The sequence below is a fragment of the Sceloporus occidentalis genome, unplaced genomic scaffold (genome assembly GCF_023333645.1).
Source record: "Sceloporus occidentalis isolate IW3139 unplaced genomic scaffold, rSceOcc1.0.p SCAF_4, whole genome shotgun sequence".
Classification (NCBI taxonomy): Eukaryota; Metazoa; Chordata; class Lepidosauria; order Squamata; family Phrynosomatidae; genus Sceloporus; species Sceloporus occidentalis.
Genome location: NW_028316984.1, coordinates 58,312,429 through 58,340,172, shown reverse-complemented (window position 1 = coordinate 58,340,172; position 27,744 = coordinate 58,312,429). Strand labels below are relative to the sequence as shown.

Below are 27,744 nucleotides of genomic sequence, written 5' to 3'. Positions count from 1 at the left end.
TGAAGAGAACACCACCTGTGCCTCAAACCTCTTCAGTTTTCTGCTCCAACTTCATAGTCAGAGATGATATACTCAAAGGCATTCTTGGCCATGTCATTAGTACCCACAAGAATAAGGAGAAAGGTGTGTTTGATGAGTTTTGGCAAGTTGTCCTGGCTATGTGAATCAGGAAGACAGCACAGTTCCTCAATTATCTTGTCAGGCTGGCATAGTTATTCCTATCACCCTGAGTAATGAGTCCCCAACCACCAGCACTATTATTTTCTTCCTGTTAAGACTGGTAGTTGCCTTGCCTCCTTCCCTGACATATTGTTTTTCTTGTTGCTGTTTTCCTGTGTGAGCATCTTCACTGCTGCTAACCTCCTGAAGATGTAGGAAGTGACTGGTTAACTTTAGAGGTTCTGAATCCTTCCTGTATGGTCTGTTCCCTACAGTGACCTTTCTCCAAGGTATTTCTGCATTGTTACAAGCTTCTTCATTTTCATTGGTAGTTTATGTTCTCTGATGAGACTCAACATCAAGCTATGGTGTGGTGACCTTGTCTTCCAAGAGGGTGCCACAGAGTTGGATGTGCCAGTGTATCTCATCTCATAATAGTGGTGTCTCTCCACTTTCAATATGAAATTATGTCTTGGGAAGCCAGAAATTACATCCAGTCCCAACTCAAACAGAATGTCACCCACAGAATACAGCTCAATGAAGTGGGCTCCAAATCTTGAAAGCTTAAGTTGTGATAAAAATGTGTGGGTTTTCAAGGTGTTGTTTTTGTTGCAACAAATTGACACAGCTACTACACAGAAACTCTTCCTAGCTCACAAATAAACATTACAGTGAGGAAAATTTAATAAAAAAAAGTAATATTGTCATTGCATTCATACAGAACAATGCAATGTTCCAAGGGTCGCTTTCTTTTCTTTGTGGTGGATGACATTTCAAAGCAATATTGTTATCACAGGAGTTTGAAGAATCTGCTTTTAAACCTCTTCCCAGAAATATCATTTGAACATGGAATGACAACAGCAGGTGTTGTTTGTTTGTTTGTTATTTGAAAGATTGATTTGTTGCTTGATTTTGAAAGAAAAGTTCAGTAGCATAGCATCAGTCTTGAAAATGAATAAACATCACAAAGCCCTATTTCTTCATGGTAGTTTTTGTCACTTCTTGCAAGGTGACATTCAGACTTGTGCAGCATTATCTTTTGAACACAAGCCTATAAGCAATGGAGTATCAGCCCTTGTTATAAATATCTGTAGATAAGCACACAATAATTTAGCTAAGCATGTAATCTGTAACTCAGTTGGTATTTCTGACTTCTACAGGATGCTTTGACCCATGTGATCCAAGCAGCTGAAAGGAACAATAAAGGACACCACTGAAGGGAATCTCTCTACCATTCAAGACTACACATACTTAAGGCATATTAAGCCAGCATAATATAGTGGTTTGAATGTTGGACTACAACTCTGGACTACACATACTTAAGGCATATTAAGCCAGCATAATATAGTGGTTTGAATGTTGGACTACAACTCTGGACTACACATACTTAAGGCATATTAAGCAAGCATAATATAGTGGTTTGAATGTTGGACTACAACTCTGGAGACTGAGATGTTTATCTGCCTGAGAATTCTAAATACCCCTCCTTAAAACTGCAAATCTCAGAATGCAACAGGAGGCAGCTAGAGGAGTCAAAGTGGAATAGTAGCACTTTAAGAGTATAGTGTGATAAACATCTAGGATTCAGTTCCTCACTTGACCATGGAAAGCTATTGAGTGACCTTGGGAGAGCCACACACTATCAGTCCCAGAAATCCTTGTGACAGGGTCATCTTAGGGTCGGCACAAGATGGAAATGACTTGAAGGTACACCACCACCACCACAACAACAACTACTACTACTTAATGTAATGTGAGTGAAAGGGCAAGGATGATGATGAAATAAGGCTCTCCCATCAAGTGTTCTGATCAGTAACATGACAGGAGATGCCATTCCAGTCACAAAGCCCTGTGCCACTGCAATCATTCTGAAATGTCCTTTTAAGATTAGAGGATCAGAATAAAAAGGAAAGCTTTTGGTCACCTCATAAATGTTTTTAGAAGGGGGTAGTGAAGCTGGTGGGCCATGAGTGACCCTTTCACCCCACTTTTGTGGCTTCCAAATTCCCCTGCCAGGCCCTTCAAACTCCCACATGCCTTTTTATTTCTGGTGTGATATTCAGGTGATTTTTGCCCACAAAATACCCCCTAAAAATGTCCCCTAAAATTCAAAAATGCTCTTCTATACCCAAACCACCTACCCCACCCAGCAACATATCATATAATGGACAAATGCCAACAGGAGCAGATGTCACATCACTTCCTGTTTCCATGTGGCTGATATGTGGCCCAAAAGAGGATTTGTGTGTGTGCAGACAGGTGTTTGGTGCATGAGTCAGGGAGGAAATTATACTAGGTGCAATAGTCCTTCCTTTCTAAGTTTGGATCCCCGCCTTTTTCCCCCTCTGCTACACTCCTCACATTAATCAGATATGTGTGTTGGTCACTGATCTACAGTTTTGACAGTTTGTCACATAATTATTAAGATTGTTCTTTCATAGGTTTCTTGCCTTCAGCTGAATTTTGGCTCCTGCTCTGTAACGCAGCATTCAGAGATTTTTCCCCTCCTCTTATCATTTCATCATTTCAAGAGAAAGGGAGAAGGAGGATGAAAAAAGTACCCTGTAGGCTGTGTGAAGACAACACTGACTGACTACAGAGTTAGTTGGGATTTTTTCTCCTAAAGTTTTTCAGTCAAATAAACTCCTACTTAACTCTCAGCCTAAATGTCACACTAAGATCCAGAAACTTGAATGTGCCCACTGTGTGACATTTAGGTTGAAAGTTAAGTAGGAGTTTGACCAAAAAACTTTAGGAGAAAAAATCCCAACCAACCCTATAGTCAGTCAGCGATGTCTTCATACAATGGGCTGGAACAGATGGCCTGTTAAAAGCACCTTCTGGACATCTTGGGAGCACAGTGTTTTACATGCCACACACTCCCAAGCCACCCGGAGGCCAGCCAGTCACCCAGACATTTACACGCTGCACACTGCCAAAGGCAACTCTTTCCTGGCCCAAATAGGAGCGAAAATTTTGGGCTGGGTTCAGGGCAGACTAGGGCCGTAGTGTGTAGTTGCCATGGCTCCAGAGTGACCAGATCCAGGCAACCCAATCAGCCCTTTTCAGGTGGTCTGTTCCACCCCAATGTTGTCTTGAATTCTGCAAAGGTACAATTGATAATGGCCAGTAACTGCAAGTCAGTGGTGTGGTGAATAAGCTTCAGGTTTGGCTTTTAAAGGAGCTATTCAAGTTTATGAACTTGTTTTTGGGATAGGCCTTGACAACTTGGAAACCACTATTAAAATTCAGGGTAAAACCTAGAACAGCCCCAACTGGTATAGAGGCCACTAGCCATTACAGTGTAAGATTCTTTGAGGGACATAAAGGAATGTTTTGAAGAATGACAGCTTTCAGAACTACATAAATGTTTCAAAATTTGAACTTAATACATATATTGAGAGAAAGACATTTGAGTGTGCATTGCCCTGTTAAGTATTTGACAGTATTTTTATTTATTTATTTAAAAAAAGGCGCCACAGATCATTCATACAGAACTGGAACAGCACTGCAGGTAAAAGGAAGCAAAATGGCATGGATCCATCCATTCCATGCACAGTCTAGCTGTAAATGACCTGTGCCTGCTGAGGCTCACCAGAATGACACTCTAGATGTCCCTGTATAGGGCCATAACTGTTGGAGTTTAGAGGGTTCATTGGTCCCTTCAGGAGCCTGACACCTCTCCATTGCTCCCCCCCCCCCAATATAAAAACATACCAATATTTGTTTTTAACATAACACCAGCTAATGCACTATACTGGCTTGTGGGCAATTTCAACATGGTTTGGATGTTCACCAGGCCATTGTTTAAATGGAAATAAACAGAAAAGTCAATTTTAAAAACATTTGAGGAAGGCCTCTGTGGGCTACATGCAGCCTTTGGACCATCCTTTCCCCAACCTGCTGTAAGTTAAGGCAGGACAAATTAAGGCAGGACTTATGGGACTTTCAGAGAGCCAGCATAGCATAGTGGTTTGAGTGTTGGATAAGACTGGAGATCAAGGTTCAGTTCCCCACTTGGCCATGAAATCCACTGGGTGAACTTGGGCAAGTCACATGTTCTCAGTCTCACAAGAAGGCAATGGCAAACTTCCTCTGGAGAAACCTTGCCAAGAAAATTCCATGATTTAGGGTCACCATGTGTCAGAAATGACTGGAAGGCACATGACAACAACAAATATGGGACTTCCACTGCTGGCTCATTGGTTTTATTCAAGACGTGCTGAGTAGTGATGGACCTAGAACACAATGACCAATGTAAATCTTTGTTTACAACACCTAATCGTGAAAATTAATTCCAAAGGATCAGAAATCGTCCAAAAAGCAACTGTTTTTAATATGTAAAACTACTGCTCCATTCTCAAGGGCTATTACGAAAAGGGAAGACTTTTTCCCCATTTCCCTTTACAGTGTAAACTAATCAGCTCTCTTAATACAAATGTATAGATAAGTCAATTTACAACCTTTTACTCTGCCCATTTGGGGGGGGAGGGGGGTCATTGCATTTGTAAATAGTGCAACTCATCAGCAAGATACCCACTGCCACTGGCAAATGGGGGAACAAGCAATTTTGTATAAGCCTTTTAAAAAATGTATGCCATCTCACTGCATGAATGTTTGAATTGCTGCGCCGAGCAAAACCTAGCCTGTTTCTTCAGCACATCCTGCTTTCATAGCATTATCTCTTGTACATACAGTGCCTGCTGTAATTTACAGATGGCTCTACCTCCAGGTATGGAATGACCTCTGTCAGTATAAGCTAAATAGGGCTTGGGACTGCTACAGTTTCAAATCAGATGGAATGGGCTATGTTTAGTATTTACCATAGAAAAAAAGTAGCATCTTATAGGTTTATTTTTTAAAGCTGCAGCAGTTTGACTAACATTTTGCTGCACACATCGTTTCCTGAATGGCATAATTGGGACCTAAAGTATGAGGGAATTTGCTCTTATAAACATTGTGAGGAAATGGCCTTGGCTATTTAATCTAAAGAGATGCTAATAAAAGTTCAAACTCAATTTCACTACTAAAGCTCAATGACTCTATTAAAGCTATGAGTATGAGCAACATCACAATGGTTATTCTATATTGTGTATAGATGGTATTATCAAGGAGGGGTTGAAGGAGTGGAAAGTAGTGTAGATGGATATTCGTCACCTAGAAGCAGAGTTTGAACTTTTTTTTCACTCCTCTGCATTCATGGCTGTGTAGCTTTTAGAGAAATAAGATGATGCAGAGATGGATGTTGCTACCTACAGAATACAGAGTGGCAGAATAACTGATTCTGTCACTAGCCACAAGCATCTTATTTTGCAATAGCATTAGCATAAGCAGATGCATAGAAATGGATATATATTGTAGCCAATTTTCATTTCATGATGTTTAGGTGGAGGCTGAGTTCCTGGATTGGGAGAAACATCACAGATGCATAATATCCCAACCTCCTTCCTCTGCTGTACACCCCCCCCACCGCAAAAAATCCCAGCCATTTTGTGTCTGCAGGGGGAGTGGCAGAAAAGCATCCTATAGATGGTTGTACAGGAATGACATCATCCTCAGGACATCTGGTACCGAATTCTAAAGTCCACAATAATCCCAAAAGTGAAATACTATGGTGTATGGTGGCTCAAGTGGTTAAGACACTGACTCTGTTGATTGCAAGACTGGCAGGTTGGCAGTTCGAGGCCCGGGTGCCGCATGATGGGGTGAGCTGCCATCACTAGTCCCAGCTTCTGCCAACCTAGCAGTTCAAAAGCATGCAAATGCAAGTAGATAAATAGGTACCACTCTGGTGGGAAAGTGAACAGCATTCTGTGCAATCATGCTGGCCACATGATCACAGAGTAGTCTCTGACAATGCTGGCTCTTCCGCTTAGCAACGGAGATGAGCACTGACTGCCCCCTATGGTCAGACATGACTTGACAACCTTGTCAATGGAGAATACCTTTACCTTTACCTTTTACAACACCCCATCACAATTCCCTCACAGGCTTCCAGGCATTGTCTACAAATGCCCATCAGCTCTGAAGCCATGTCAGCCATTCTATGATGTAGATGATGTCAAAAAGCACCAGATCTAAATAATGTGTGAGATCCAGTGTGGGTTGTAGTGGTTTGAGCATTGGACTATGACTTTGGAGGCCAGGGTTTGAATCCTGGCTGAGTCATGTAGACCCTGGGTGACCCTTGGGAAAATCATACTCTCTCAGTCTCAAAGGATGGCAATGGCAAACTGATATGCTCAAAGCACTAGGCATATAAGATCTCAGAGTCCTTATGACATGGTTGTAAGAAAAGTCAGTATTATTACCTAAGAACTGCAGAAGGGATATTGTGTGCTGAGAGACAGAGATAGAGGGGGTGGGGGGAGGAAGAGAGAGAGAGAATGGTATACTTGAGATGTTAAGACAAAATTCAAACTGGCGACTGTCTGGTTTGTAAAGCAATTAGGTAGGAGACATGGGGGTCATTGTATTGATATAAGTTGGGTTGATATGCATGTATATGATAGGCATTCCTCAAGTGATTTATATTTACAGTCCACCCTTGCCTTGTGCAGGGATCTATTCCGGACACCCCCCCCCCCCCATGTAATGCAAAAAGCGTGTATTCTTGAACCCTATTAGATATAATGGGGGTTATGCTTGCCACACAGTCGTGCACAAACACCACAGGCATGCACACCACTCTCCCATTCTCATGGTGGCTTCTGCGTATGCTGGAAGCCGCCTATAACAAGTTCGTGTATGGCGCAGGCTCACTGTATTTATGGCAGAATACCATTTTGACATTTTCAGTGTTATTCTCCATTGAGAGGAAAACCAATCAGTGAACACCTGTAGCTTTGAAAGAAGCTTATGAAAAAGTAAGACACAGCTTACTTACAGCTTCTAAGCTCCTAACCTTTCCCAGAAAAAAATAGTAGGCTATTGGTGGAATCTGTGGACAGGTTACGCCTTTCAGGTAGAAACTGAGTACAAACCCAGACGTCGCATTAATCATGCCATCTCTTTCTTGGGGAGAACAACTGGCTTAGGACTAGAGAGAAAATATATTTAATCCTTTCCATCATGATATTTTCCTATGCCTGCTACCCACCGTTGCTTACCTTTAGAGATGTCATTTGCTGCCACATCTAATTTGACCAGGATTGTAGCTCTTGTGGAATCTAACATAACACTGGGCTACTCCATAAGAGCTAGAAATTTTGCACACATGCCACCCGCCCAACACACAAAAGGTTATGTTGAATTTTTTTACTTAGGAATTTCACACTCCTATTCACATCCTCCACAATGCCTTCAAAATATACCTTTTCATGCTGAGCTGCTTTTGGGGCAAAAGCAGCTGTGAAGTTGGTCTGAGCTATGTTGTTGGGTAAAAAGTGTGCTCCAACTTTAAATATTCATGTATTCATGTCTTTTCCATGGGTAATGAGAGACACCAAGCTATGGCATTGCTAAGCAGAGAAACTACATGTGGTGTATGTCAGTGATACCATTTGGACACTTGGTGTGGTTGGGGCATATACACTGTCAGCTACATATAACATTCCTTGAGCATCAATGGAAAACATTACCCAGAGGTCATGGAATGCAGTTCTAGAATCCAGCTGGTTTCCTGAAACTACAGTTCCCACTCAAGTCAACAGGATACATTTCCAAATATATAAGCATAAGACTGTTGTGTAAGTCTTTGGAGCAAAAAGTTTAAACTAGGTCTTCATTGCAACAGTATTGTCACAAAGCACAGTTATTGTAAATCATATAAATGAATGTTTACCTACCTATATTTTTAAAAAAGCAGGGCTGTAATATATAATAAAAAGAACATTCTGATAAATAAATTGGAAACAGTACATGAACTGCAGATAATGTATTGGAATGCTGGGGATTCTAAACTTGATAAATAGCATTTAATAACTCTGCTTTAAAATATACTCCTGTTTTGCCACCATCTTTTATATTAAGGCCAAATTCAGACTCAGGAGAACAGAGTTAATAAGAGACAAACAAAAAAAGGAAGACTACAGCAGGATTCAGTTTCTCATAATGCTTGACCTTGTTTTTCTGAGTTCAAGAAAGCATTACCGTATCTCCCAATCTGAAATTAACTCCATCCATCTCCACATAGGAGAATGTCTGCAAAGTTGTGTCATGATGAAGCTATTCTTTCATGCTGGATGTGGAAAGGTGTGACCAGACCACCGTGTAACCCATGGACTGATCTGAAGACGCACTGCTGAAAATGGATTTAAGCCAGATGTGAGCTCCCACAAGCTCAGGAGTGACAACTGGCTTTAAAGTTGGAATTTGTAATTTTCCTGCATGGAAAGGAAAAATAAGCAAACAGATAGGTGCATGAGCTATAGTTCACCAAGTTGTTGGTTTTTTAAAGTAATCCTCAAGAGAGACATTTCAGGGTCAATGGTTCAGAACTAAAAATAATTTAATAAATTGCTATACATTTATTCAATATCTTCTTTTGTACTGATAAATGTAGAAAGAGAAAGGTCAAATAGTTTTAAGCTATACTTAAAATGAATAAATGAAAGCAACAAGATAGCATAGAATGGCGAGAAAGCGATTCCAACTGTTGGAAAGCAACAGAGAAGCAGTTACTCCCTCTTTTGCTGAAGGATCTCTATGGGTAGGGGTGAATGTAACATAGTATATCTCTCTGTGTTCCCTTTGAATCACCATGTTGATGTCTCTTCCTTTATTTTGTAAGTAAACAACGCTCCACCTCCCTCCCAGCACCAAAGAATCAGCATTTTGGATATGTGAATATATCACAACTCTTATGGCTGCTAAAATCAAAGTTCTGCTGTTCTAGAATGAATACACTGTTGGAATATGGAAATATACTAAATACACTGCAGTTGGTGAACATGTTAAATTCAATCTAAATGTATATGCCTTGTATTAAGTGTAGTGATATCCCTTTTCTCCCAGTATGGTGTCCCTCTATTGGAATGAGGAGGAAGGGAATCGTTGTATATCTCTCACCCAGTGCCAGCCCCACAGTCTCCTAATAAGTCCTGCAATGCAGTGGAGCAGAATGGAGGAGGACACAAAGAGTCTCTAGGAGTACGGAGAACTGACAACAGCAACAACAACAACAACAACAACAACAACAAACTACTTCACTCCCTGTTCACTTGCGACCACTGTTGGATCAAAGAGCAGACCCTTCAACTGACATGACTAATCTGGCTCACAGAGGTTCAGCATTACACCATAGAGGCTCCAGGAGTCCACTGCCAGTTCTAAAGCCATATTCCCTCTTCACCAGGAAAGAGATTGCTCACTGTCTCTGAACAGTATAGGGATTAAAGAGGAGAGCAGTTCATTCTTCTTGAGCAAAGACTGAAATCTGACTCAAATGTTGACTGAAAAACTTAATTCAGAAAGAACGTAGTGGTTTCAGCACAGGACAACTGTGGAGGTCACAGTTCAATTCCCAGCTGGGCCTTGGAAACCCACTGGATGACCTTGGGTAAGACAGACACTCTCAGCCCCAGAAAACCCCGTGATACATTTGCCTTGGGGTTGCCTTAATTTAGAAATGACTTGAAGGCACACAAAAACAATAGAAGGTCAGTAAGGAACCCAGTGATATCAGAGGGCATGGCTAGCCCCTGAAAACATGTGGCTCAGAGATGCTTACAGGACATAGGGTTGGGAAATCTGATCCATTTTAGTTTCCAATCCCTGATCGAGAGTAAATAACTAACCATTTTTAAACTACAGGAGAGTAGACTTCAAGTGAGAATTAAAAGGAACATCTTGCCAGTAAGAGCTGCTCAGCAACAGAACCAATTGTCTAGAGAAGGCGGTGAATCTATTTTTCTGTATGTCTTCAAAAAGAGGCGGGACAGCTCCCTGCTGGGGATACTTTAGCTGGAGATCCTGCACTGGGCAGAGGGTTGGTTCTGATGGCTGATAAGGTCCCTTCCAACTCTATGATCCTATGATTGCTATAAGTATTTTTTTATTTTATACTACATATTTATATATTGATGGCTGGGATAAAAAAAGAAATCCCACACAGAAGATGCCCCCCTCCACACACACACACACACTTTATTCTCATCCCACAGAAGATCCTCAGGGGTTGTCTGGGGGTTAGGGATTTGGGGATACTTTTTTTTTCATTTGGCTCCCAGCAATAGTGTCCCAATAAAAGATAAACTACGTTTGTGCTAGTGTTATTAAGTTCCCTTGAAATACATCTTCCAATTCCATTTCAGCAGGACCAAAGTAATTTACTTGTGATTCTTCAACAACTAAGGGAATAAAATGAGATTAGTATGGCAACATGCAAGGATAAACTAGGGTGTTAGGGTTGCTTAAAATTATACCTGTTGGTCTGAATAACTTTCACAGCATTTATGGAGACATAAAATACAAAATACATGCAGTAGCATGTCATCTACTGAAAACACATGTCTGTGTAAGCAGTGTGTAAAATATGCAGAAGTGGGAATCAGGGAAGAAGTTTTTCTTGGTTTTGCATACATTCCAGGGAAATAGAGTGAGTAATATGCCATAGAGATGGAAAGAATATTGGCTGGAATCCTCTTAGGGAAGATTTACATATGCCTAAACACTGTAGTTATGGTGCTACACAATGAATCCTGTCCTGATTCACCTTACCCGCCCACCCCCATTCCACTTACCAGGTAGCAGCTGCTGTGACTGTGGGGAATCTGTTCACCTGTCACTCAGGAAGTAGCTGACTGATGGTACTACACCATCCCATGAGTGATCTCCTGAGTGACAGGCAGAAATAGGGGTTCCTGAAGCAATTGTCCCTTGCACTGGAGATTTCTTGCACAAGGGAGAATGGGACCATTAGCCAGCTACTTCCTGATCAACAAAGTAGCAGACCCCCGATTATTACAGTGGTAAGCTGTGACTTCCTTCTAAGTGAAATTGGGGTAGGTTTGCCATAATTCACTACCACCAAACTGGGACAAAATGTAGAAAAATGTAGGACAAAATTTAGCACAAAGTGTAGAACATTTAAAAATGATGGACACAACCAACTAAAAGCAAAAAACATTAAGTTTTTTTATTAAAAACACATTAATATGAATCCTTATATTATAGAGATCTTGTTGCACCTCTGAGACTATAGGCATCTGAGGAAGCAGACTTTAAGTTAATAATAATAATAATAATAATAATAATAATAATAATAATAATAGAATTAAGGGACATAGAAATTTGGAGCACCTTTGAGACTAAATGTATCTGAGGAGGCATGGTAGGAGGCAGTGGTGAAGGAGGATCAGGGTTCAATCTCTTGCTTGGGCATAAAAAACCCCACTGGGTTAATCACACTCTCTCAGCCTCAAGGGAAGGGGAAGGCAAACTTTCTGAACAAACCTTCCAAGAAAACCCTCAGGCAAGTCACTTTCTCTCAGCCTCAGAGGATGGCAATGGCAACCCCTCAACAAACCTTGAAAAACCCTGGGGAAAGTCAGTCTCTCTCAGCCTCAGAGGATGGCAATGGCAACCCCTCCCTGAACAAACCTAGCAAAACTTTGGGAAAGTCACTGTCTCTCAGCTTCAGATGAATGCAACGAAAACCCCTCCCTGAACAAACCTTGCAAAGCCCTTCGGAAACCCTTCTTTTCCCCATCCTCCCCCCCAGAGAGGCCTACTAGGCCTTGTAGAAACCACTGTCTCTCTGCCTGCCTCTTCCACAGCTCTCTCTCTAGTCTCGGCTCAGCTGAATGGAAAGCTCCTCTTCCTCTGCCTGGCCAATGGGGATGGAGGAGCTGAAAGCCTGGCTGCAGCCTCTCCAACACAAATGGATGCTCCTGTCCCTGTTGGGAAGGGGAGGCCGAGACAGAGAGGGAAGAACCAGGAATCCAGCTGTCCCTGGGACATAATGCAAAGGCGGGACGGGACTTTCCTGAAGGCCAAAAACTGTGAATGTCCTGCCAGAATCCGTGAAATGGCAACCCTAAATTGGGGGACTTTCATGTCTCTACATAGCCTCTAAACTAGGAATCATGAATGTGAAACAGTTACAAGTGCATAACCCTAGGCCACACATTTGTTGGAACTGCCATAGAAGGGTCTGCCATTCACTCATTTTTGTTTCCTGGCCAAAAGATGGGTTTCAGTTACTTGTGAAACATGGTTGGGAAGAATAATGTAGTGGCAAGAATTCTGTGCAGTTCTTGCCTGATATTTGCAGATACCAAAGTGTTTCAGGAAATTATTCTGTACAGAAATACACATGGGTTTGTGTGTGTGTGTGTGCGTGCGCGCAAGAGAGAGAGAGAGAGAGAATTGTGAGGTTTTGCATAAAAACAGGACTCCTACACAAAAGAACACATGAGCTGGGTTTGAAACAAATCAGGATGTAATAATATTTTGGTAAGAACTGCACAAGAATATTAATTTTCTTCACAATGGAGAGAAATCTGTAGAAGATACTCATTCTCACTTGTGAGGGAAAATAGTCAAATATCAGATTCCCTATATAAACATCCAGGACATGTGTGGTGGCTTAGTGGTTAAGATGCCAGTTCAGATGATCGGAAGATTGGATGGTTGGCAGGTTGAGGCCCGAATCCTGCATGATGGGTGAGTTCCTGTCACTAGTCCCAGATTCTATCTACCTAGCAGTTTGAAAGCATGGAAGTGCAAGTAGACAAATAGATACCACTTCCCAGTGGGAAGGTAACAGCGTTCAATACAGTCATGCTGGCCACATGACCACTAAAGCAGTCCTCAGACAATGCTGTAAAAGTTTGGGGACCACTGCTCTAGAAGACACAGTTGTAACCATAATTGGATTCTACCATCCTGGATGATGACTGACCATTCACTGATCTTTCTTTTCAAATAAAGATGCAAAGTGTATCATGGCAACTCACCTTCAGTTTTTCCTGGAACAAAGCAGTTCAACCAGACTTTCTATGTGCCTTACCACGTGATGTAGTAGTTTTTCATTTCTCTTCCTGCTGGAAATGGTCATAAAGGCGGGTTACACACCGCCATTAAAGTACACGCGGAGCGCGTACTAGGGTTAGGGAGGTGCGGTGCTTCCACACCTCCCTAACCCTAATACGCGCTCTGTGCGTAAAAAATGACGGCGGCCATTCCAGACGGCCGCCGCCATGAGGACGTCATGGCCATGCCGCCTCTATACGGGGCGGCGCGGACGTGACGTCCTCGCTCTGCGCAAGGGCGCCTAGTGTGCCCTTAGTGCGGACCAGGAAGGAGCTCCTTCCTGGTTTGCGGCGCCGCTTTGCATCGCTGGGCACAGCCTTCAGACGGCCCCTTTCTCCTCCTCCCCAAGCGGCAGGGGTAGCTGTGTAGGCCATTTAGAAAATTCAAACAGTGATACCTTTATTGGCCAACTAAAATGCACAATATACTTGTTGCAAGGTTTTGAAACTCCATTGGCTTCATCAGGCAAGATGTTACATACCAAACAAGAGAAAAATTTGAGATGTTAGTAAGATGCCTGCATTTTGTTGTTTCTGTCCTTAGTTAAGATGGTATGGTGAGAGGATCTATAGCAGGCTGGCCCCTCTTCCTCTGGCCATGTAGCAAGTGGGCAAAGTCTAGGAAATTAAAAGTCTATTTGCATATCAAATGCCATTGGCCATTGTATTCCCTATTACCACGTATTGATGTGAGATCTGGATGGTTAAGAAAGATGATAGGAAGAAAATTCATTCATTTGAGATATAGTGCTGGAGAAGAGTGCTGAGGATCCCATGGACAGCCAGAAGGACAAAGAAATGGGTTCTAGAACAAATCAAGCCAGAAACCTCCCTGGAAACCAAGATGACCAAACTGAGGCTGTCATATTTTGGACACATCATGAGAAGGAAGGATTCATTAGAAAAAACATTAATGCTAGGAAAGGTGGATGGAAGTAAGAAGAGAGGAAGGCCACATGCCAGGTGGATGGACTCTATTAAGAAGGTCATGGGCATGAGTTCGCAGAAATTACTGTATACACTCATGTATAAGTCTAGAAATTTTAGTCAAAAAATTGCCCCCCAAAACCTAGGTCGACTTATCCACGGGTCAATGCAAATACTATACTTTAACTCTTATTAAAAAGGGAACCATCCCCCAGTGAAAGACAAGGGTGCAATCTGTCCTAAAAGCACTGACCTCCCTCTGTTCTCTCTTCCATCCAGCATTTAGTGTGAGCCAAAACCGTTATGCCTGCCAGAATTTTGTGGGTTCTTTGGCATTGTTTTCGATTGCTTCATCATTTAGATCCTTTGTTGCATGTCCTTAAATTTCACCCTCAACTTATCCAAGGGTCATATCAAAATCCATAATTTTGGCCCCAAAACCTGCCCTTGACTTATACATGAGGTCAACTTATAGTCGAGTATATACGGTAAGCAGAGCAGTGGAGGACAGAGGGTCTTGGAGATGTCTCATCCATAGGGTAGCCATGAGTCGAGATCGACTCAAGGGCAGTTAACAACATCTTTTTCAGTCTTTTCAGTCTTTTCCTTGGATGCCCCCTAGAGGAGACCCAAGAAATTGCCCCAAAGCCCCATCTACACACACACACACACACACACACACACACACACACAACAGTTAAGCAAGAGGGAATAACAACTGGTTATCAGAACTCACACTTCATTGGACCAACCTGAAAGAGCTCTTGATTGCCTTGCTAATTACCTATTAGATCTAAACAGGAAATGTGGTTGTTTCACTTCATGGCATTTCATATTATCGCTCATGACTTCCTTGGTTTACATGGGAACATTGCTTTTTAGTCCTGTTGTTTAATGAAAGCTATTTTAATGTTTGAAGTCTATGCCACTTTGAGAGCCCAGATGTGTCTGAAATGTTTAGAAATATTATAATAAATACATAGAGCATAAGTATACATCTTCCATTGAAATCAAGGAAATGATAACTGAGGGACTGAGGGACTGATGTAATGCTGCTTTACAAAGCACAAGAAGAAACATAATTACACTGAGGAGCTATCAATCTATAATCTAATAAATAACAGCATTAGGTCCAAAGAAACGACAGAAAAGGGGGAAAGAAGTGTAGGCAGAGATTATCAGGAAAAGAATATGCAATTGTTTCAGTGGCAAATGGTTACTTTAGTTACAACAGTGCATAGGAACTAAGGGGTTTTGCCAAAAGCCTCAACAAAAAACCCCTGATATTTTGAACAAGTAAAGGCAGAAATCTTCACACAGATGTTTTGTGGGGAAGCTCCAAGCATAAGAAACAGAAGGGGGAAAATAAGGAAGGTATCATTTGAAAAAGTATAGGACTGACTACAGTTCCAAGAGTAATATGTGAATTGTTTGTCCATCCACACTAAGAATTAATGGGATGGCAGAGATGGTTTGTCAGCAGGAAAAGGCAGCTCTATGTAGTAGCAGTCAAAAGGTAGAAAAAAACAGGATTTTGAAAAGGTGGTAGCCATAATTTTCTTTTTTGCTGAATCCCTGAGAGCTAATTTGTACTGTAAAATATAGGTAGCAGAGGAATAATGCACTGTGTCTCTATGAGGCTGCAAAGGGAGAATCATTTCTAGCAATCTATATGCACTTGAACACTCTGAGTTCAGGAGGTGTAACAGACTGAATGAGGAATCACTCTCTGCTATTCCTTTTGATTCCTAAGCACAGACTGCAGTCTAGAACTCTTCCAGTAGGGTCACTGTGATTTCTGATGGAAAAATTTGAAATGAGTCAGCCAAAACCTATTCTCCTCTGCCTCATCTCTCACACCTTCAAATCCTCCCCATTTCTCTTTCAGCAGTGCAAAGCTATGCATGTATGTTCAGATGTAAGCCACAAAGACATCAGTGGGACATATTCCCAGATAAGGGTATACAAAATTATAGTCTGTACCTACAATATATCAGTTCTACTCATCGACACCACCCTACAACATTAAGAACAACAGCAACTAAAAAATTCATACTAGTCAGTTGTGCAGTTTAAGCCAAACATGTAAGTCTACTATGTCAGCAAAAGTTATGTATGGTGGTATACATGATAAATATACCTTGGTATCACAGTGGAGATAAATGTTGCCAAAGTAATAACAGCTATTCCTTTGAAATACCTTGGACATCTGCCGATTTATTAACTACATGGTCTGCCTCTTACTGGGAGCAATGTTTGACTTGCAAGATCACGGGGACATATACTCCAATAACAGGACTTTTGGACATTTAGCCAGAGAAGACCTACAGTCATATTCATAAAAAGCAACCTCATAAACCCCATCTTCTGCACAAATACATCCTTGGGTTGGTTGCAAGAACTCTCCACAGTGTCTGACTGAGATGGATGTTTGGAACAGTCTTTGGTACTTCCAAAAAAGAACTGCCAGGTTGCACAGGCTGTTAGTGACTTTTTCTCACCAGGATGTGGGAAGGAATCAGATTCAAATGATGGGCAATTTGGAGCTTGTGTCCCATATTTGTTCATCTGTAGAAAAATATATACACTTTCAATTAGTTGACTATTTCCTCTGGATACTTTTGTGCATTTTAAATGTCATTCTCTTCAGCAGTAAGGTGGGAGCCTGCAAGGACAAAGCCTGCTGCACCATTCTCAAATTCAAATCAATGAGGGCAGGTACTTGCAGCAATCAAAAGGCAGGACTGGCTTGAAACAGTATGCTGTCTAACAAAAAGGACAAGACCCCATCGCCATCCTAGATAGAGAAGCTGGCTGAACTAATTCAGTGCTAGAGATGTAATTCTGCACTACTTTAGTTCTTGGAGGAAGCAATGAGTCGATTTAGCAATTTTCTTCCTGCTGTGGGTAAATCTGCACTGGTTTCAAACAATGTTCACAGATTGGAAATTATCCTGTCTAGTTTTCTGTTTAATAAGGAGCTCACATATGAAAGGTCTGGAACCTTGATCATTTGGTGACCAGGGCTGCATCTGCAATGCAGAAATAATCCAGTTTGACACCACTTTAACTGCCATGGCTCAGTGCTATGGGATTCTGGGGATTGTAGTTTTGTGAGACCCTTAGCCTTCTCTGTCAAAGAGCCCTGGTGCCATAACAAACTATAATTCCCAGAATTCCATAGCATTGAACTATGGCAATTAAAGTGGTGTCAAACTGGATTATTTCCGCAGTGCAGATGGAGGGCAAGTGGCTATGCCAAAAGATCTTAAGAGTTGTCAATCAACAGCAGCTGATTAGTAGAGTCAGCAAGCACATAAGCTCTTGCTCACACAGGTGACATGTACTGTAATTCTGTTTATACTATAAACATAATTTCTAATATTGCATCTATGCCTATCAATTAGTATGGGCCATTCCATCCGAATTGCTTTCCACTGTTCTCTCTTTTGGGCAATAAGTGCCCAGCTACCCAGGGGTATATAGGGCTTTGTGTGTAGCAGCACCTTGACTCTTTCATAGGAGAAGCCACGCTGGCATTGCTCAGTTTCTATATCATTTGGGTTTGGGTTTATTTAAAAATTAAAACTGGCTTTTAAAATGATTACAATATGTTTTTTTTTATGTATTCTATACTTTACTGCTTCATACTTTGCTTTGGGAACTCCAGTACTAAAAATAATAATAAATACTTTTAATAAATAAGAAAAAAAAATCATAATGAACACCCAAACACTCAGACACTCTGGCAGCTTATCAATGGAGGCTTGGCATTAATTTGCTACATTTATAATTCTTTTCGCCTTACATATTTCAACTCTACACCTCAAAACAGAATTTATGGCCCAGATCAGCTGAATAATATTTATGTCTTCAAAACTGTAGCAATGAAAGAAATATCGATTGCTGTATATATTTCTTGCTATTGTGATTGCGTTATACCTTTCTTACAATTGTGTGTGTGTTTTTTAAATAACTCAGCGGAAGTTTATAGCTGAGTCTGTCATAGATATGCTTACATCTGGATCAATAGATGTGACACATTTGCTCCTTGAGAGCATCAAAGGCAACATGCTCTCTCCTGTCTAGGGCAGAAGAGCATAAAGTGCAGGCCATGGGCCACAAATCAATCCATCTTCCTCTGTGTGTGCATGCCTCTCTTTCTCTCAAACAAAAATCTGAATGAAAAAGAGTAGAAAGTGCTGGTTTTCCAGCTTTTTTCCCCCCTAGTGGATATACTACTTTCCAATCGTAGCTGCACTAAAGCCTGGATTACTATCTTTAAACAATTGTGTAACAAATAATTCAGGATAGTGGACCAAAACCTAATTTCAAAATTAATCATGACATTTTCCAGGTAGTAGATGTACAGTTTTACACATTCCAAATCTCTAAATATCAATCGGAGCTCTATATTCATTTATGCCCAGGTCTGTTCCCCCTTGCACCCACCACAACTATAGTGGATAGACGTGACAGATGCAAGGAAAAGCAGGTCCTTGTACCTGCCATGGTACTAGCAACCTTATTAATGAGAGATTTAAGCTTCAAACACTGGACCTTTTTTTCTTTCCTCTTTTGGCAGGTTCATCTCCCCCTTTAAAAATTAGGCAGAATAGTTTCTGGTATTTTTGCCTTGTATTTCTGGTTCTTCAGTGATAACAAAGGGGTTTTTATTCCTCTTCTTTTATATGAAAACTGGGAACCCAGAACGATAATGGTAAACGTGAACTCCTGATAGTAAGGTCAAAATAAAGGCCACATGGAAATATGACAAAACTAGTCATTAAAAAACCGTGTGGTGTAGTGGTATGAGTGTAAGACTAGGACTCAAGAGTCCAGGTTTGAATCCCCATGCAGCCATAAAACCCACTGGATGACCTTGGGTGAGTCACATTCTCTCTCAGCCTAAGGGGAAGTCTAAAGCAAACTCCCTCTAAACAAATCTTCCCAAGAAAACCCCATGACAAGTTTGCCACAGGGTCACCTTAAGTCAGAAGCAACAAAAAGTCATAAAACAATGTGATCATAGTCTATTTTCACCATATCACATATACTTGTCTATAAGTCTAAACATTTATGCCCCAAAATTGACCCTAAAATCATAGGTCAACTTATTTATGGGTCAATATGGTAATGTGATAGCAGCTCTTTCAGATTTCCCCATGCAATTTCTTTCTGTCCTGAGCCAAGCAGATAGAATCCTTAGTGACTGATTGATTGATTGCTGTTTGTTTAAAGTCCTGCGTGCTTTGCTGTCTTGAAGGCTGAAACACTGAAGCCTTGTATTAACTGATGCTTCCCTCTTGCTGCTCGCAAGCACACACTGAAGAAGCATCCAAATTTTACACTCGACCTATCCACGGGTCATGTCGAAATCCATAATTTTGGCCCCAAAATTTGTCCACTACTTATACATGAGGTTGACTTATAGTCAAGTAGTTATGGTAGCATTAATATACACAAGCATAGCTTTGCAGGATTGCTCCATTGTGCAACTGAGGTCACCTTTTGCACAGTGGTTGCTTAATTTCCAATTCACTAAAATCAAAAGCATGAGAGGCAGCTGCATGTCTGCTTACCGAACAGCTAGTTACACCAGAGGATTTATTTATACAAACAGTGAGAAAGTAGATTTGTGCATTCAGAACTACTTTCATGGTAATGTAACAGTTCAACAGCATTCCAGTCTGTGACTTCTCTGTTGATTGCATGAATGGCACTTTTCTATTTGTGCAACATGCTTCCATGTGTGAGTAAAAGTAGCCGTGACTTTTCAGGTGTTCAATATTTGTGAATAATAAACTTGAAAAAGGGAGGGCACATAAACATACCACTGATTTTGCTGTCAGAAAGGGCTTGAGAATATTGGCTAACAAATAAACAAAGAAGAAATCAAATGAATTAGCCATACAAAATTGTGTGCTTAAAAATCTTATAGCATCAAAATATACTCCTGAAAATAAATCCAAGAAAACTTAGCTTGCTCAGGATTTTTTTTAATGGCTGTCAAATGTTTTAGAGCTAACAGTTGCCCTCTGTAACTAACTTCCAAATTGTGCACAGTTCCACACCAGTTTTTGGGGGATGTCATGTGACATAGTGTCCTGCTTCAGTGAGACTATTGAATTTGAGTGTCAGGTTTGAAAAATTATTTATTTTTAAAGAAGTCATTTTTCTTTCTTGCAACTCCACTGGATTTCTTAAGCAGCAGCGGCAGCTCTTTTGTAGCATGAAAATGGATCTTGGGTATGACAGCAGGGTGAGACTGGAGGTCACAGTATAAGTTATGCTTGCTTCATTGTAGTTTTGTCAGCTGAATTTTGCCTGGCAGCCCTAAGGCTAAGAAGTCACCAGAAAAAGTGAAAGGCTGTCTGAGCAGTGAGAATAAAATGCTGGGAAAGAAAAATTAATACTTTGCATTGGGTGATCTGTATTTAGTTTATTATTATTGTGTTGTCTGAAAGGGGAAAGCTTTCAGAGGCTGCCATGTTTGTTTATTTGATTATTTGTTGCATATATCTATCATTGCACAGTTCATTTGGGCCCCAAGCTATGGATCACAAATGAAATAATTTAAAATAATACAATACATATACAAATATTAAATATTTAAAAACAGACTAAACTCCTTAACAACAGTTTACTAACCAGAACACCTATCCCGGGTTTTGTTAAACAACACAGTCGTACTGTACTAACTTAACCTCAAAAGGAATGAAATTAGGTTGACTTCTTTTGCAAAGAAGTTAAATGTTAGATTTAAATGTTGAAAAAGAAGAATCCATGAGGTTCCAATCCCAATAATGGATACTAGTGTGCACCCACTTGTAACAGCCAGCTTTTAGCATTCCTTTTCTATCTCTTTTATTATTCTAAGATGAATTCCCTGAAACAATAAACATATTTTACCCTTATTACCTAACAATACCATCCAGTGTTCATATTGCATTGGCCCTGCTGCATTCTGCTTAATGCAGATTCCAAATATTTCTGCATATAGTTGGGGTGCTACTAATGAAAATGTACTGTAATATACACCCATTGAACTAGCCTTCCTTCTTCTTATTGTTATTCCAGAGGAAAACAGTCATCTGGAATGTTACTGAGTACATAAAATTCAGATACTTTTAGACTAGGAAGTGATTTTGGCCATGAAATGAAGCAAGCCACAGTTCTACAGAGAAATATTTGCCAGGCTTACTGTCTTCACTGGTACTCTGAGCCAATGAAGCTTCCAGCTGCTACTGAGGCTCTGCTCATAGTGTACATATTGTGAAAGCTTTTATTTTTAAGGAAAGAGAAATGGTGTTGCCATTTTATGATATTGTCATTTTTGGTGTCTTGTGGGTGCAGGACTCTAGAACTCTGCCCAAGAGTCTTTATTTCACTGTGCTATTGATATCACCCTTTCTGTCTTCTTTCTTTTTTGCTTTGCCCAGAGTTCCACAGATGAAGGGCTGGATCAGATGGACAGGAAAAAGTGGCTTGATCCTGCTTTTCCCCAAAGTGGGTTGAAACCCCACTGTCAGGATGGCCCACTCTCAAGGCGGGCTGAATGCACATGGCCTGACCTCACAGTGCGGCATCAAGCCATGCTGCTAGGTAATTTTTTTTGTTGCTTCCCCACCATACATGTGTGCCATTGCACAAAAACATTGCTTGCATACCCCAGGTACCTCCCACATCTGTCGAGATGCCATCCTATTAGATGGCAACACCTTTGATTGGCCACAGAATTGCATGTGTGATGCTCCCCTGTTCAAGGCATTGATGCATTGGTGTGTGAGTGGTACACTAGCAAAACACAATCATATAGCCCCCCCATACCCCCTTCACCCCATTCCCCCTGTTGGACTGTCCAGTTTGTGTATGTTGTAATTACATCCATTGGAGTTGGCACACATTCATTTCTTTGCTTTGCAGCAGTCCTGCACTCATGTCAGGGTGAATGAATGTGCAAAGATGCACATCTTCCTCGCTAAGCCGAACTATCCCAGGTTCTGTATGCTATGGGTTATAGCTCTGGAGCATGGCTTCAGTCTGGTTTCTGCCCACTTTGGAGGTGTGCATCATCTAAATGCCCAACATTCAAAGTGGTTGGAAACCACTCATTTTTGCCTGCCCATTCCACCCCTAAGTGATAGAATTCTACTCAAAGGCTTAAATCAGTGGGTGGCCTCCTTTTCTACAGGTCAGAAGTGATATTGCATCACTTTATGACACAAATTAGAGATAGTTTAAAGCTGTTTGGGGATAGCTGTCAGCCAGAAACTGCCAGATATGGTCTGGTCTGGCCTAAATCAGTGTAACTTTTGTTGTTTCAGTCAAAAAACCCTCACTTTTTTCTGCCAAAAATATATAGGTAGAGGTCCATGTTTGTTGGGGTACCTGGTGAGCCCAAGCGCCATGGGCTGTATAACCTGAGCTTGAATTGAATTACTAGTTCAAAGTAGAATAGACCTAGTAACTTAATGGGATTTCTATGAGTGTTGATTTACCATTTAGCAATTGCCTCAGTGGGTTTGCTGTATTTGGGACTACCCATTTGATTTAGAACATAATATGAAGGAATATTACATTAAGATTTCAACTCATAGTTCATGCAGAAGATATAAGCCATGTGTAAAGAGAAAATAAATATAAAAATATAAAGCAAACTATACACGACACATGGACAGACAAACATATTAAAATATTATCTGCATTTATTATCTGCACATATTATCACATGCTATCTGCAGTCTCACAGAACTCAGTTTCCTTATTCTAGAGGAATTAATTGCCAGTTAGATATACCAGATTGTCAGTATTAAATGTGATCAAATTAAATTTGAAGTTTCAGGAGAAAAAATATACAAGATTCATAAACGTGAAACATGGAAAACAGTTCAAGAATATCAGTCATATAAATATGAATACTGCAAAAATATTCTCAAAACATAATTGTCACACACCAATATAGTAGATGTTTATCATAAGAAACTTGGGGCCTGTACAGACAGGCCAAAATAAAGCTGATTCAAGTCAGTTTGGCTGTATGCTGTTTAAATGCTGCATGCATCCTAAGAGGCCGGAAGCCACACCAAAGCCACGCTTCAGACCTATGGACTGGAGCACAACTTTGGTGCAGCTTCTAGCCTCTTAAGATGTATGTGTAATTTAAACAGCATACCTCCAAAGTGATCCAAAGCAGCTTTATTTTGGCCTGTCTGTATGGGCCCTTGGACTGGAATCCTGAGCTGGAATCCTGTATCAGCTACTTAGTTAAATTATGGCGGGCTACAGACGGGCAGGGGAAGACGTCTTGGAGGTGTATTCTGCTGAATACGGAGCCTCCAGACCGCCCGCCCCGGGGGCGTGCTTCAGGTGTCGGGGCTTCCACACGGGGGGCAGTGAAGATGCCTCACCTGGGTCCGTTTCGGACCCGTAGCTTCTATACCGCCGCCTCGGAGGACGCCGCAAAGAAAGGGGCAGCTTCCGCACGGGCGGCCCAAACCGCGGCTTTTTTTTTCTTTTGCCGGCTGGCGGATGCGCAGCTGCGCAGCTGCAGCGCTAAGCAGCGGCGGCAGAAAGCCTATGGGCACATTTAAAGTGCCCAAGCCCCTTTAAAACTTTTCCCCCCGCTCTGCCCAAGAACAATGGTGGTCTCCTGCCAGCTGGTGATCAGCTGGTGTTGGCATCCTTGTCCGCTTGCACTTTGCCAGTGTCACCAGCATCATGGATGCCTCCTCTCCTTTGGTCCCCGCGCTCTTGCTGAATCTGCAATGCACAGCCACAGCTGTCTCCGCTGCCACCGCTGTCCCCCTGCCATCCCCCATCACCTCCCTTGTATATATGTAAATATTTACAGTTTTAGCGTTTTTTATTGTTAGGTGAAAATGGCACAGGAATGTGTGTAGGGGTGCACTTTAAAGTCCAAACTTTCCAAGCAGCGCATGCGTACATGTTGCTCTAGGGTTAGGGTTAGGGTTAGGGTTAGGGTTACGAGTCTTAAAATGCGCTGCAGCTGTGCTGCAGCTTCCACACCTGCATGGCAGCGGACGCTGCAATTAAAGCCTGACTGCAAACTGCGCATGTTCCAAGACCCCAACTCATTATGCGACGCAGCAGACACAGAGCTTTTAAATGGGCAACTTAAATTAGCGGCGTAGCAATTCTGGTGTACCGGTGCAGCAGCTCTCATGGCTTCTTCCACTTCTCGATATGTGTCAGCATTCAGGTAGGACTGCTCCAATTTTTGCAGAATGTTTGGCTGGGACCATATAGCTATAAGGTCAGCCGTCTCAGTATGAGACCAAGACGTCCCCCTGCCTTTTTTCGGGGTGCTGGTGGATGGCTGAGCCATCCTGCCTGGTGCCAAAGGGGAGCCGCCGCACAGCTGTGCCAGGAGCAGCCGAACTGTGCCCGTTCCCAGGTGAAAATGGCACAGGAATGTGTGTAGGGGGACACTTTAAATTCCAAACGTTCCCTTATCACTTTCTACAACCAAAACATCCGCCGGCAAAACTTACAACTTCCCGCGATTCTAGCAACGCATGCGCACAAGTGGCTCTAGGGTTAGGGTTACGAGTCTTAAAATGCGCCGCAGCTGTGCCGCAGCTTCCACAGCTGCTTGGCAGCGGATGTTGCAATTAAAGCTTGACTGCAAACCACGCATGTCCCGGACCCCGACCCATTATGTGACGCAGCTGACACGGAGCTTTTAAACGGGCAACTTATATTTGCGGCGTAGCAATTCTGGCGTACCGGTGCAGCAGCTTACAGACGGAGCTGCGCAGCTGCGCATCAAACGGAAAAGAAGCGGGGAAAAGCAGCACCTTTTTAATGCCGCCTCTTCCCGCTTGGGGCGTGCGGGGGGCGTGTTCATGGCGGCATTCAGGTAAGGGCCGTCTGAAGGCTCTACCTTCATGACGTCATGAATACACCCCTTTTTGCCCGTCTGTAGCCCGCCATTGTTAACTACGTAATCTCTTCTCCCCTGATTTCACCAGACTTGATAGAAATGTTACTCACCCATTCTCTGATTACCAGCAGAATGGACCTCCTTCTTCATAGGCAGCTGACACCTGGTAGAGAAGGTTGGAGGGGGAGTCACATTGGTAGCAATCATTTAAAAATCATGAGTAAGTAGAAATAGTGACTATGAAACACCAAAAAATGTGTGAATCTAAGGAATTGTTCCATATTCATGATCTCTACTTAGTGATGGTTATGACACTATTACCACAGTTGAAACTTTCTCCCAAACCTATTTTATCGGCCCTCAGCCACATGAGGAAAAGAAGACCCATTCTGCCACTGTGTAAGTGCATGGAAAAATGATGTTTCTGCCAGGTTTTTTTTTCCTGGGAGGAGTTTATTAGGCCAGGAAAAGTTACTTAGATAATTTAACTACATAGCTGATACAGGATTCTGGTTATCGGAGTCAGTTGTCCTGCAAAAGTGGTTCTATGAATGCACTTGGTGATGGCACTAAATACCAGTAATCATATGCTGGACATGTAAACACCCATTTATAACAGGTTTCTTATGAGTAATGACATTGCTACAGAAAACACAATTATACAAATGGGTAGAATGTCAATTCACATACATAGGGGAACAATACAACCAAAGTTGAACACTCTCAGTAGAAACACAAACACATATTCCCATTTTAATTATTTAATTCTTTAACGTTGGCTAGATTGTTCTCTAGCTTTATGGTACGTGCATACCTGACTGAAGCTCAGAAAGAGGTAACAAATATCCAGCTGGACATCAAAAATGTGATCCCACTGATCTTTCAAGAGGATGCTTCGAGAGGATGTTTAAATATTGAAATCACTCAGCTTTGGCTGCATTCGGCTCCTCTCCTGTGAAACGCTGAGAGACTGACCATTTGGGTGAAAAGAAAGACTCTTTGAAAGTGTGTGCACATTTAGAAAAAGTCCAAAGTCTTCAGGAGAATAACTATTGTACATATTGCTGCTTATATTTTATAATGAAAGCTTTCCCTCTGCCCCCCAAAAAATCATGTATATTTTCTTTGTTCTTTAATAAGGGATTTGAGACATTGGTACCACTGCAATAGTCTAATACCCTTCTGCAAAATAGTCTAATTTAAGACAATGGAAAATGTTTTAGAGAAAGTGGTTTTCTGATGTTAAAGCAATTAGAAGTGGATCTGCACCTGGCAACTACTAAGCACCATATTAAGGGTTCACTTCAAAGATTTCTGTGGAAATTTGAATGCTCATGGCCTACTAAATTTTGTCACTTTTCATTTAAAACATGCTTTACTGACATTTTTTTAATTAATCCTTGCAGTCCCACTGTGATATAGGTATGCATTAAATATTGTTCATTCTTCGCTAAACATCCACTAATCTGTCAAATTATTTGACTCAGAATCACATTTAAAAAATGTGGACGGGATGCCCATTTCAAGTAGGTGGAAAACATACTAGTATTACTGTTCCACCTTGGGATGTCTTATTCTACTTATACAGGATTTAGCTATTCAAGTGATTCCAAAGACTGAACATTCCCAGGTTCTACACAACTGAAATTTTAAGTCATTGGACTTATCATTTGGGGTTTGCATAGAAATTATGGTATTAAAAATAAGTAGGAGCTTAGGAGAGCAATACATCTTGATGTTGAAATGACAAAGCAGCTTCTTAAGCAATTTTTTGGCTATTGGATACTGGTATGACTGTTTAGTGCTTGACATGTTACAAGCTGCTTCATGAAAAACTTAGATATTAATTTTTTAAAGAGTTATCTCCGGGAAATTAAATGTTCTGTTTAATTTTATCGAAAAGCAATCAATTTTTCAGTGAACTGAGCCTTGATGTCACATACCCTGAGCACATGATATTATTCAACTAATCAATGAATGCATACTTCAGTACATTTCATTTAGTCATTTTCTCTGTTGGTCAATAGTTTTGTTAGTAAATGTTTGTGAGAGATTAGGTTGCAAAGCTTGGAAAATCACAGTAGATTTCACATCTGGAGTAGATTGATTAATATAATTTAAATGAGATGGTTATTAACTCGGCTGCATGTAGCTGGTTCAGCTCTAATGGGTTTATTCTTATTTGACTTAAGTAGCAATTAGCATCTAAAGTAAATCTAATGTATAGTTGTTACTTTGAAATACAGGACATCTAATCCAAAAATGGTACAAAGTATTCTAAAAGAAGAAATTATTTGGAGCATTTGGTTTGCAGAAACTTGACTCAATAAATCAGATGACTAGAGATGCAACCAAGCAGAATTAGGTTTTAGTGACACAATTCCCTTTTATTTCATTTATTAATTAAATAAGTGCTTTATATCCTATACTACCTGGTGCCTGGGAAAGGCACCCTAATCTGGTTAAAATGTAAGGTTATTTTATTTTGCATATCTGAATTCATCATTTTCTTCAGTATAAATAGCTCATTTCTTAAATTCCATAGAACCCATGTAATACAGACTCTGTATATGTTATGATATTTTTGTTATATAAATTCCCTGTTTATTCCTATTAGGATCTGTGGGGGAAAGCACACATTTTAAAAAGAAAGGCATTTCATAGTGGAACTTGAAATGATATACTGGTTCATGCAGTGCTTTGTATGCTTTTGTGAATATACCAGAAGCCATCCAGTCCAACCCCATCCTGCCACTTAGATTAGATTTACTTTAGATG

The 27,744-nt window shown here is 41.1% G+C and overlaps 1 pseudogene; it reads right to left on the bottom strand.

Annotated features, from left to right (window-relative positions):
- The window catches only part of LOC149313892 (von Willebrand factor D and EGF domain-containing protein-like), a 349,914-nt pseudogene that overhangs the window by 242,137 nt on the left and 80,033 nt on the right, over nt 1-27,744 (bottom strand).